This window comes from Podarcis cretensis, assembly GCF_951804945.1.
Source record: "Podarcis cretensis genome assembly, chromosome: 2".
NCBI classification, from domain to species: domain Eukaryota; kingdom Metazoa; phylum Chordata; class Lepidosauria; order Squamata; family Lacertidae; genus Podarcis; species Podarcis cretensis.
The window spans coordinates 96,016,316-96,025,386 of NC_137171.1; the positions used below are offsets into that span (position 1 = coordinate 96,016,316).

A 9,071-nucleotide genomic window follows, 5' to 3' on the forward strand; every position below is an offset into this window, starting at 1 on the left:
CCCCATCGTTCTTCCCGAACGCTGAGATCCAGTGCCAAGGGCCTTCTGGCAGTTCCCTTGTTGCGAAAAGCAAAGCTACAGGGAACCAGGCAGAGGGCCTTCTCGGTAGGGGCACCCGCCCTGTGGAACGCCCTCCCATCAGATGTCAAAGAGATAAACAAGTGGGTACCTGACATTTAGAAGACATCTGAAGGCAGCCCTGTTCAGGGATGTTTTTAATGTGTGACATTATAATATATTTTTAATCTTTGTTGGAAGCCGCCCAGAGTGGCTGGGCAAACCCAGCGAGATGAGCAGGGTACAAATAATAAGTTGTTGTTGTTGTTGTTGAGATGAGCAGGGTACAAATAATAAGTTGTTGTTGTTGTTGTTGGGATGAGCAGGGTACAAATAAGTTGTTGTTGTTGTTCTGCTTCTCCTCCATCACTGTTCCCACCACCTTCCAACTCATGGAAGATGAATGCCTGAAGCGGGAAGTAGGCCTGATTTTCCAGGGTTCTAAATTATGTTGGGAGCCTCCCTTGTGGAAAGGGGTTGGCAGAGTTACTATGCTTATCCCTACTGCCTGCCTCTCACATATTTACCGTATATACTCGAGTATAAGCCAACCTGAATATAAGCCAAGGCACATAATTTTGCCACAAAAAACTGGGAAAACTTATTGACTCGAGAAAAAGCCTAGGGTGGGAAATGCTGACAGCGGCAGAGGAGGAAGGAGCAGCCCGAAAGGCTGCTTACGGGCTGCTCATTCTTCCTCCTCTGCTGACAACAGCCTCTGCCAGTCGCAAGGGCAGGCAGAGTGGCGGCGGTGACAGCAAATAGTAAGTGGGACCCTCACTCGAGTATAAGCAGAGGGCGGCTTTTTCAGCAAAAGAAATGTGCTGAAAAAGTCGGCTTATACATGAGTATATACGGTACTTCACTCTCACTGTAATGCCTGAAGAGGGATATTGTTCCCAGTGGATGTGCCTCCTGGTTGGAAGGAAGCAAGGCCAAGCACAACGACTCATCCAATAGCACCCTGCTTGAGGGATACATCTACGCACATAGTTTTGAAATTGCCAATGCATTGGCTCTATTATGGATAATCAGACTTTTGACATTAGGTGCAGGTATTTTGTTCCATAGAAAAGGACTGTGAAACGATCTTGATAAGATCTTAATTGCACTGGCCATCTAATTGCTTTATGGCCTCAATTAGCCCCAGTGGTCCGGCACGCTCCCAGCCAAGCTGCGCAGACCTTTGCTTCTCCGGTTTCGTCTAGCAGAGTAAAAAAACACAGCGGATCAAAACTGTCGCAGTCTGCTTCAGATCCAAATACACCAAGCACTGTGTATGTCCAAATTCAACAGTTCTTTATTGTAGCAAATATTTACAGCTCAGCATTTCCCAAAATCTCCTGGACTGCTAGCATTCATGGCTTCCGTCCGTCTCTCTCAGAGACACAGAGAGAACAACAAGTAGAACTCCTCCCTCCTTCCAAACGTCAGAATGTGAGGCGTCACAGAACATCTTAACCCTATAAGTTCTGAATCCCAACACCCCCTCTCGCTGAGCATTCTGACAAGACCTGTGGATGTACCTTTGCAGACCTCTGTGAGATCAATCCCTTCCCCAATGCCTTGCGCCCTCTCCTGGCGTCCCTGTCAGGCATCTGTGGAACATCCTCACAACTCTCAGATTCGCACTGTGCGAAACTCACCCACGCACCTGTGGCCTGATACCTCTCAGGTGGAATTCCCTTCGTTGTGCGACTGGACCTCCTGGGCACAAACTCAGGCACTGCCTCTGACTCACTGTGGTCAGCAGGTGTGTCCTTTGCATCCTGGGATTCCCCCTCTGACTTAACACGTCTTCGAACCTTTGGAATTACCCTCACAGGAGAACTAGGCTCACTCTTGGGCTCCCTTTTTACAACTTGTGGAGATGCCCCATCCTGCTCCTGACTTTGGTCAGTGAGCTGATCGTCATCAGCAGACTCAGCCCCTGGCTCTCCTTCCTCCTCATCAGAACCTTCCTGCTCTGAATCGGAAAGACATTCTGAAAGAATATCGCGTCTGGCAGGGGTCTTTGACCTTTCCTCCTGCTTACAGAACTCAGCGTGTTTACTGATCAGCAGCTTACTCTGATCACCTGACGGGTACGCAAACCTCCATGCACGAGCCGTTGGCTCATACCCACAGAAGATCATTTTCTGGAACTTGGGTTCACCTGGCCCTCGCAAAGCTTCAGGCACCGGCAGCGAGGCCGTTGATCCGAACTCACGGAGGAAGTGAACCTGTGGCTTCCTCCCATGAAGCATGAAAAACGGTGTGTCTCCTACCACTGAATTGTAGGACCTATTCCAGGTGAAGCTCACATATTTAACTGCCTCCATCCAAAACTTCGGAGATAACCCAGAGTCTGACAGCATCACCTGTGCAGCCTTAACCAGAGCCTCACTTCTTAGCTCTGCCACCCCCCTCTGTTGAGGAGAAGTCACTGTGTGACTTATCCCTTTCTTGTGAAAGAACTTCTGCAAAGCAGACCCAGTAAACTGTGAACCTCTGTCACTAGCAATTTCCCTGACTCTGGTGGAGAACATTAGTTCCACCTCCTCAATCCAACGACTAATCAGCTGTGCTGCATCTTCCTTGGATTTGAGACCATGTGTCCAGGTGTTCTGCGAAAAATCATCCTGCATCGTCAGCAGAAACCTGGCCCCTCCCAAACTTGGTTCCTTCATGGGACCCAACAGATCTATGTGCACAAGATCAAAAGGTTTTGTGGTTACCCTCTCCACCCTGGGGTAACTGCACCCTCTTACCTTCGCCTGTCTGCAAGCCTGACAATCTAGGACTCTTGCACATTCCGCAATTTTACAGCCTTTGGAAACCTCAGGTAGCACCTGTAGTTCTTCAAGACAGGCATGAGCTGTCTTCCTATGCCACACACAACAACATGAAACATGAGTGGGAACTGTAGCACGCAGGGCTTGTGCTTTCTCAACCTTCCCCTCACCCTCCAGAGACGTTTTAAGAATGAAGAGATCATTCTGCCCCTTTGCAACTCTGACCAGTTGCTTCCCTCCTTTGGAGATTGTACAAACATCGTGTTCAAAGCAAACCTTAAACCCCTTATTCAACAAATAAGGCACAGATAAAATACAGTGTTGCACTCCCGGCACAATGCAAACTTCCATCTGCTCCTGCAAAACAGAAAACAATACATTTGCAATTTTATTCACATTTTTCTTTTCCCCACTTGCAAACTGAACAGTTTTTCCAGCCGGAATTGCCTTGCAATTCCACATCTCGACTGCAGGGGTCTCTGGGATCAGGTGGCAGTTAGCTCCTGAGTCGATTAAAAAACGAAAATTAGTGTGTCTCTCAGAGCTGTCTTCAAACAAAGCCATACTGGCAACAAACGTCCCGCTGCCCCCTGTCTTTGGGCTTTTGCAGCAGTTCTGTCTGGTTGTCTTGGCAACCAACTCCCCCTTGCTCAGGACCTTGGCAGCTTCCGTAGAAGTAGCCTCCTCCGTTGCCTTGGAGACCGGCCTGGCCTCTGCGTTCCCACGCGACTCTTTAGGCCTTATCTTCACTTTGTCCAGGTGGCCGACCTTGAAGCGTCTAGCTCTACGCCGCTTCCCAGCCTTTGGCTGAGGACGACGATCACCAGTGGAAAAACACTGCCCAGGGCTCCTTTCAGCTGGCCTGGCCCCCCTTCTTCCGGAAGAGCACTCTGTGCCAGCCCTGCCCTCGCTGAAACTGCGTTTCACTTCAGCACTCACAGTGGAAAACTTTTGAAACTTGCCTTTGGAATTCTCAGCCCCCCCGACTTGCACCTCAGGGACAGGGGCTACAGCCATTTCCAGGCTCTGCATGACTCCTCCAGGGCTCTGGCATCCTGCTGAAGTTTCACACAAACATCTCAGCACCTCCCAGGCAGCCCTTGCTGACTTTACGCCCTCCAAACTGGGCAAAAGTGATGCATGTACGCATGCTTTTAGCATAGCAAGCTCTCTTTGCATTCTCTGCTGGCTTTCTTCAGGCAACGCAGCCTCAAAGCCTGTAATGTCAGTCCCTTCAGGATTCAAGGGAAGTGGTTCTCTCTGGCTTACATTCCAAAGCCCAGTAACCAGGAACCAACCCCTTACTCTTCTGGACCAGGTTGCCCAACTTCTTAAAGTGAGCTTCTCAAGCGGAACGTCCTCAAAGACCTGGCTGTCTGCCATTCTCTCCTCTTCCCCGGGGCCCAGCTGCTGTACTCACGTTTCACCAGTCAGCCCTCCGGCACCCGATTCCTCAGCTGCTTTCTAGCTCTCTGCCTCAGCAACTCTTGCCTCTTAGAAGCAGGCAAAACACAGAACGCAGACCTCCGCTCTGCTTCAGTAGCGTCTTCCAGCTATTGCCAAGCTGACTTCAAAACTTCAAAGCTCACCGGCAGACTCTTAGCAACAGTTTTATTAGCGGTAATTAGGTCCTCCCATAACCTGTGAAACGATCTTGATAAGATCTTAATTGCACTGGCCATCTAATTGCTTTATGGCCTCAATTAGCCCCAGTGGTCCGGCACGCTCCCAGCCAAGCTGCGCAGACCTTTGCTTCTCCGGTTTCGTCTAGCAGAGTAAAAAAACACAGCGGATCAAAACTGTCGCAGTCTGCTTCAGATCCAAATACACCAAGCACTGTGTATGTCCAAATTCAACAGTTCTTTATTGTAGCAAATATTTACAGCTCAGCATTTCCCAAAATCTCCTGGACTGCTAGCATTCATGGCTTCCGTCCGTCTCTCTCAGAGACACAGAGAGAACAACAAGTAGAACTCCTCCCTCCTTCCAAACGTCAGAATGTGAGGCGTCACAGAACATCTTAACCCTATAAGTTCTGAATCCCAACAAGGACATTTTGACCAGGTGGAATTTTTCAAATCACTCGGAGTTATGGCACGTCAAGTTGCATGTGATAAAAGTCCCTAAGTTTACATGGCTATTAAAAGCACAAGAGCATAAACGCTGAAAGTTTAGCCTTATTAGAAATTTACAGAAATGCCTGTCCGGTAAAGTCCAGCAGTTGTGTAGGGCTCAGCAAATGCAACACTACAGGACATACCTTTCTGGAATGAGGAGAGGGGGATATAGAAGTCACCACAACCTTCTGCAGCTAGACAGCCTTCTCCCTCACAGGGCCAACTGCCACCAACTGTTCTTTGGAAAGGAGAATATGAAAGCACATAGCAAAGTTACCACAACCTGGTCCACATTGATCCCCACATTGGATATCCAGCACCCATGAAGTCTATGGTGAGTCTATGGTGAGAGAAGGCGGGCAGATTTCTATTCTATTTCTATTCCTTTCATGCAGTGATGGTCACCATCTGAGTCAGTGTCTGCAGCAGGCATATCTAAACAGGCTTCCTTCTATTTCCTTCAAACAAACAACCCTTGGAAACCAGCTTAATTCAGGGATGGTTAGGGTTAGGGTTAGTGGGAACCATGTTGGTGCTGGTTTGTTACAGGATGAAACTACAGATCATTCCATCTTGACTCCATGATGTTTTTAAAGGCAGATAGTTATTTTGCTTTCAATATCTACACAGACTTTTGACATAAATGGGGCCCTCAAACAGGAAAAAACATAGTCCCATACTTTACTACTGACTGGTGGGTGATGCAAAATGGCTACATCTAAGCTTCGTTAACCAACATTTCTCCCCAAAACAGCAGATTCCACAACCTCTTGTCAACTTTGTTCCAGGCCATGCTAAATCAAAGGATTATAATCTCTGATACCCTCAAATCCATTAAAAAAATGATAATAAAATAAAAGCATGCAACCTCTTTTAGTAACTTAAAAAAGAAAGAATAGAACGTTGCATAAACAATGGACCTTGTGGTAAAGGAACAGTAAATACAATGTAATGTAAAGTAAAGTAAAAATTCCTAGCACTGCAATAGTCCTAAGGAACGCGCTTTATTGCATAATAGCTCTGTCATATGAAGTCGGCTCAGAAGCAGAGTCATGAAAGAGTAGCTGAAGTGACCTTTTCTTTAAGCTACGCAATAAAGTGTGAACCGTCAGCACAGTACATGGGCATTTAGCTACATGTCTCATTAACTTGAACAGAGACCTCACCTCTTATCTCCAAATATCACACTTTAAAAAGAATTCAAATTCAGATCAGAAGGTCTTGGGTGTTGTTGTTTTGTCCTAAAATGACATGAAATAAACGATCTGTGAAAGAATAATATTTTTTTGGGGGGGGTTAAGCCCCACAGTGGGTTGGGCTGGGGTGAATTATTATTTACAGTTTCACAGTGGAAAAAGTGCAACCAGAAGGAGGGGAAAATGTGTTTGGAAATACTCGTTATTCTGGACCGCAAGGTGAAAAAACAGTACCTAGATACTTGAAGTATAATCAAAAGGCTTGTCTCATTAGCTTTTGTGGGAGAAGCTAGGAGAAAAACAGAACGGAAAGTATGAGCAATATTACTCTCTCGTATCCCACGGAGACATTTTTATGTTTCACTATAATTTAAAAGATACGTGGACATCTAAGCATTCAATATAAAGTATTCATGAGTGTTCAAACAATACAGATTTTGGCTGCTCACATATTTTATTCAAATTATTTCGAGAGTCTCCAAAGGAGAAAATTCAGAATTATAGTTGGACTAGGGAGGATGGAGGGAGGGAAGAAGAGTCAATTACAGCTACTCAATCTGAGTTAACTTTCAACGGCTTCTTTTATTTCTGCCTTTACACATTATACATACATTACCAGAACATGATTGTATATAGAAAATGTTTATGATTGCCAAAATCATTTATAGCTTTTCTTATAGAATCACAATTTTTATTTGAAAAAGAAACTCTTTCTCTCCTGTTTGCAATGTCTTAACTTTACGCCTACAATTTTCTGCGGCTGAATTTTGTATGGTTAGACTGAGTCCTGAATCAAACATTCCACCATTAGTGTAATAGTTTCAGAGAAAGCAAAGGTGTGTTGGTTGCTTTGTTTGTTTGTTTGCTTGTTTGTTTGCTTGTTTGATTGTTTACCTCCCAGCTTTTTCTCCAAGGAGTTTGAAGTAGCATACATGGTTCTCCCCCTACTCGTTTAATCCCTACAACAACCTTGTGCATTGTTGGGAGAAAAACATGGCGGCTCCCTTGGCCAGTCCGGGAATGCTGCTGAGTAAGAGACTCTCTCAAAGACATGGCTGCCAAACTGCTTAGAGGAACAGCTCCACTGTGGCAACAAAAAGTTAAAGTGAATAAAGAGAAAGGGAAAACTGATGTCTCATGGGATGCTGTTTGTTGACATGGCTGCTGCATGGTTTAAGTGAATTTTTACTAGTAACATCGCCGAATGCCTAATTCTCTGGGTTGGAAAACAATTTTGTCCAACTCATAATGCTCTCTGATATTTCGCTGATTGAACATCATTGCATGTACTTTTGCAGGTTTTTCTTTTTAAGAACAGTCTTTAATTTAACTGCACGTATTTATTGCAAAAGAAGTTATTCTGCATTTGTCCTTCTTCCCTCCGCCCTGCAAACTTGGCTTTGATTGCCAAGGTCCTAATTGCTCATTCTATTGCCCTTCCTTCAAAATGCCTCCTTCACATCAAACGCGGTATCACATATTTCCATCCCTGGGCAGATAACATCCAGGCTAAATTGCTTGTCCTCAGGGAGAGTTTTGTTCACAGCACTCCACAGGGGGCAATGGAGAAAGTCTTGTGCTCATTAGCAAGGTACTAAAGCTTTTGATGTAAGGAGGATATTAAGCTTAAGAACCACAAAAGGTCTGCGCTTCCCAGAGAAGGAACATGCTAGGATTGGTCGTGCCCAAGTTTCTATATTCTAACTAAATAAAAAATACGAGGAGTGGGGAGGGAAATCACTGGAATTGTAACAGGATTGTCAGATAGATTTTTATATTAAAAGGTATGTTCCACTGCATTGAGGGGATGCTCTGTGAAATCCTCTCTGCATTGCCCCTGAACACAATTTCATGCTGCTATCCTGAGGCCTGAAACCAGCACAGAAGCCTGCTCTCCAGTTTGGATTAACCAAGATCTGCTTGCTAATATGGAATTGTGACTTCTTTGACATAAGTAAAGCATGTGTTGGGGTTCTGCTCATCAGGTAGCATAAGCATAGGATTCCCTTGTAGACGACCTCAGCGCCTGGAGACAGGCAGTCAAGTCGTGTATGCATAGCAGTGACTAGAGAAGAAATGACCACTGGGAGGAGTGCAAAGAAAAGAAACGCCATGGTGCATCTGCAGCACCACATCTGCAGCCTTCATCTGTTGGGAAACTGTACATGCAGCTACTCACACAGAGTCAATTAAGGTTTGGCAGACAGCCAGAAGGCAATCTGAAGGAGTAAGTCTGCCTGGTAATAACAGAGACATGGAGACAACTCCCTGATTGGTCAAGCTCTCTCAAGGGAGTGATAATTAATGGCCTACCAACTGGAATGTGTTAGTCCGTGAGTTCAGTGTTCAGAGTTCTGTGTGTCAGTGTAGGAGTTGTGAGTCGTGTCAGAGAGAGCTAGCTAAAGATCTGTGTTCTGTTCCTGTAAATAGTCCACTGTATATAATAAACACCTAACTACAAGTTCCTGGTTCCTGCTTCGTCTATCCTGTCTGCAGCCAAGTTGCCAATTGCTTCCGTGGATTCTGCATGTACTCTGCTAGGTCTGGCTAAGGTCCTGCAACTAGTTGGAAAGTTGCGAAACACCAAATAGGTTTTACCAATATCATCTGCCCCAGCTGCAACAAAACATGTCTCTCCCACAACGGTCTCTAGAGCCACAGTAGGCGCTGCAACTGTCCAACAGCTTGACCTCACCTCCAAAGGCACACTCTTCCATTATCTCCCGAGACCAACAGACAGATGCCAGCCTATTTGAATATTAATATCATTCCTTCCATTTCTATACCTCATTATATTTTTAAGGGGAGGAAATCTCAAAGTGATTTAAAACACAATAAAACAACTCAGAATAAAACATTGCCGAATAAAATCAAATCTGAAGTATACATTCAAAGCAACCTAATTAACAGGAAACTAAAATATTATC

General features: G+C 45.4%; 1 long non-coding RNA gene across 1 annotated transcript; it reads left to right on the plus strand.

Moving 5' to 3' along the window:
• Positions 1–4,891: 4,891 nt before the first annotated feature.
• On the plus strand, positions 4,892–8,605 carry LOC307209281. The gene is made up of 2 exons (XR_013835507.1): positions 4,892–5,282; positions 8,012–8,605. It is a non-coding gene; the product is annotated as an uncharacterized lncRNA (long non-coding RNA).
• Positions 8,606–9,071: the final 466 nt, after the last annotated feature.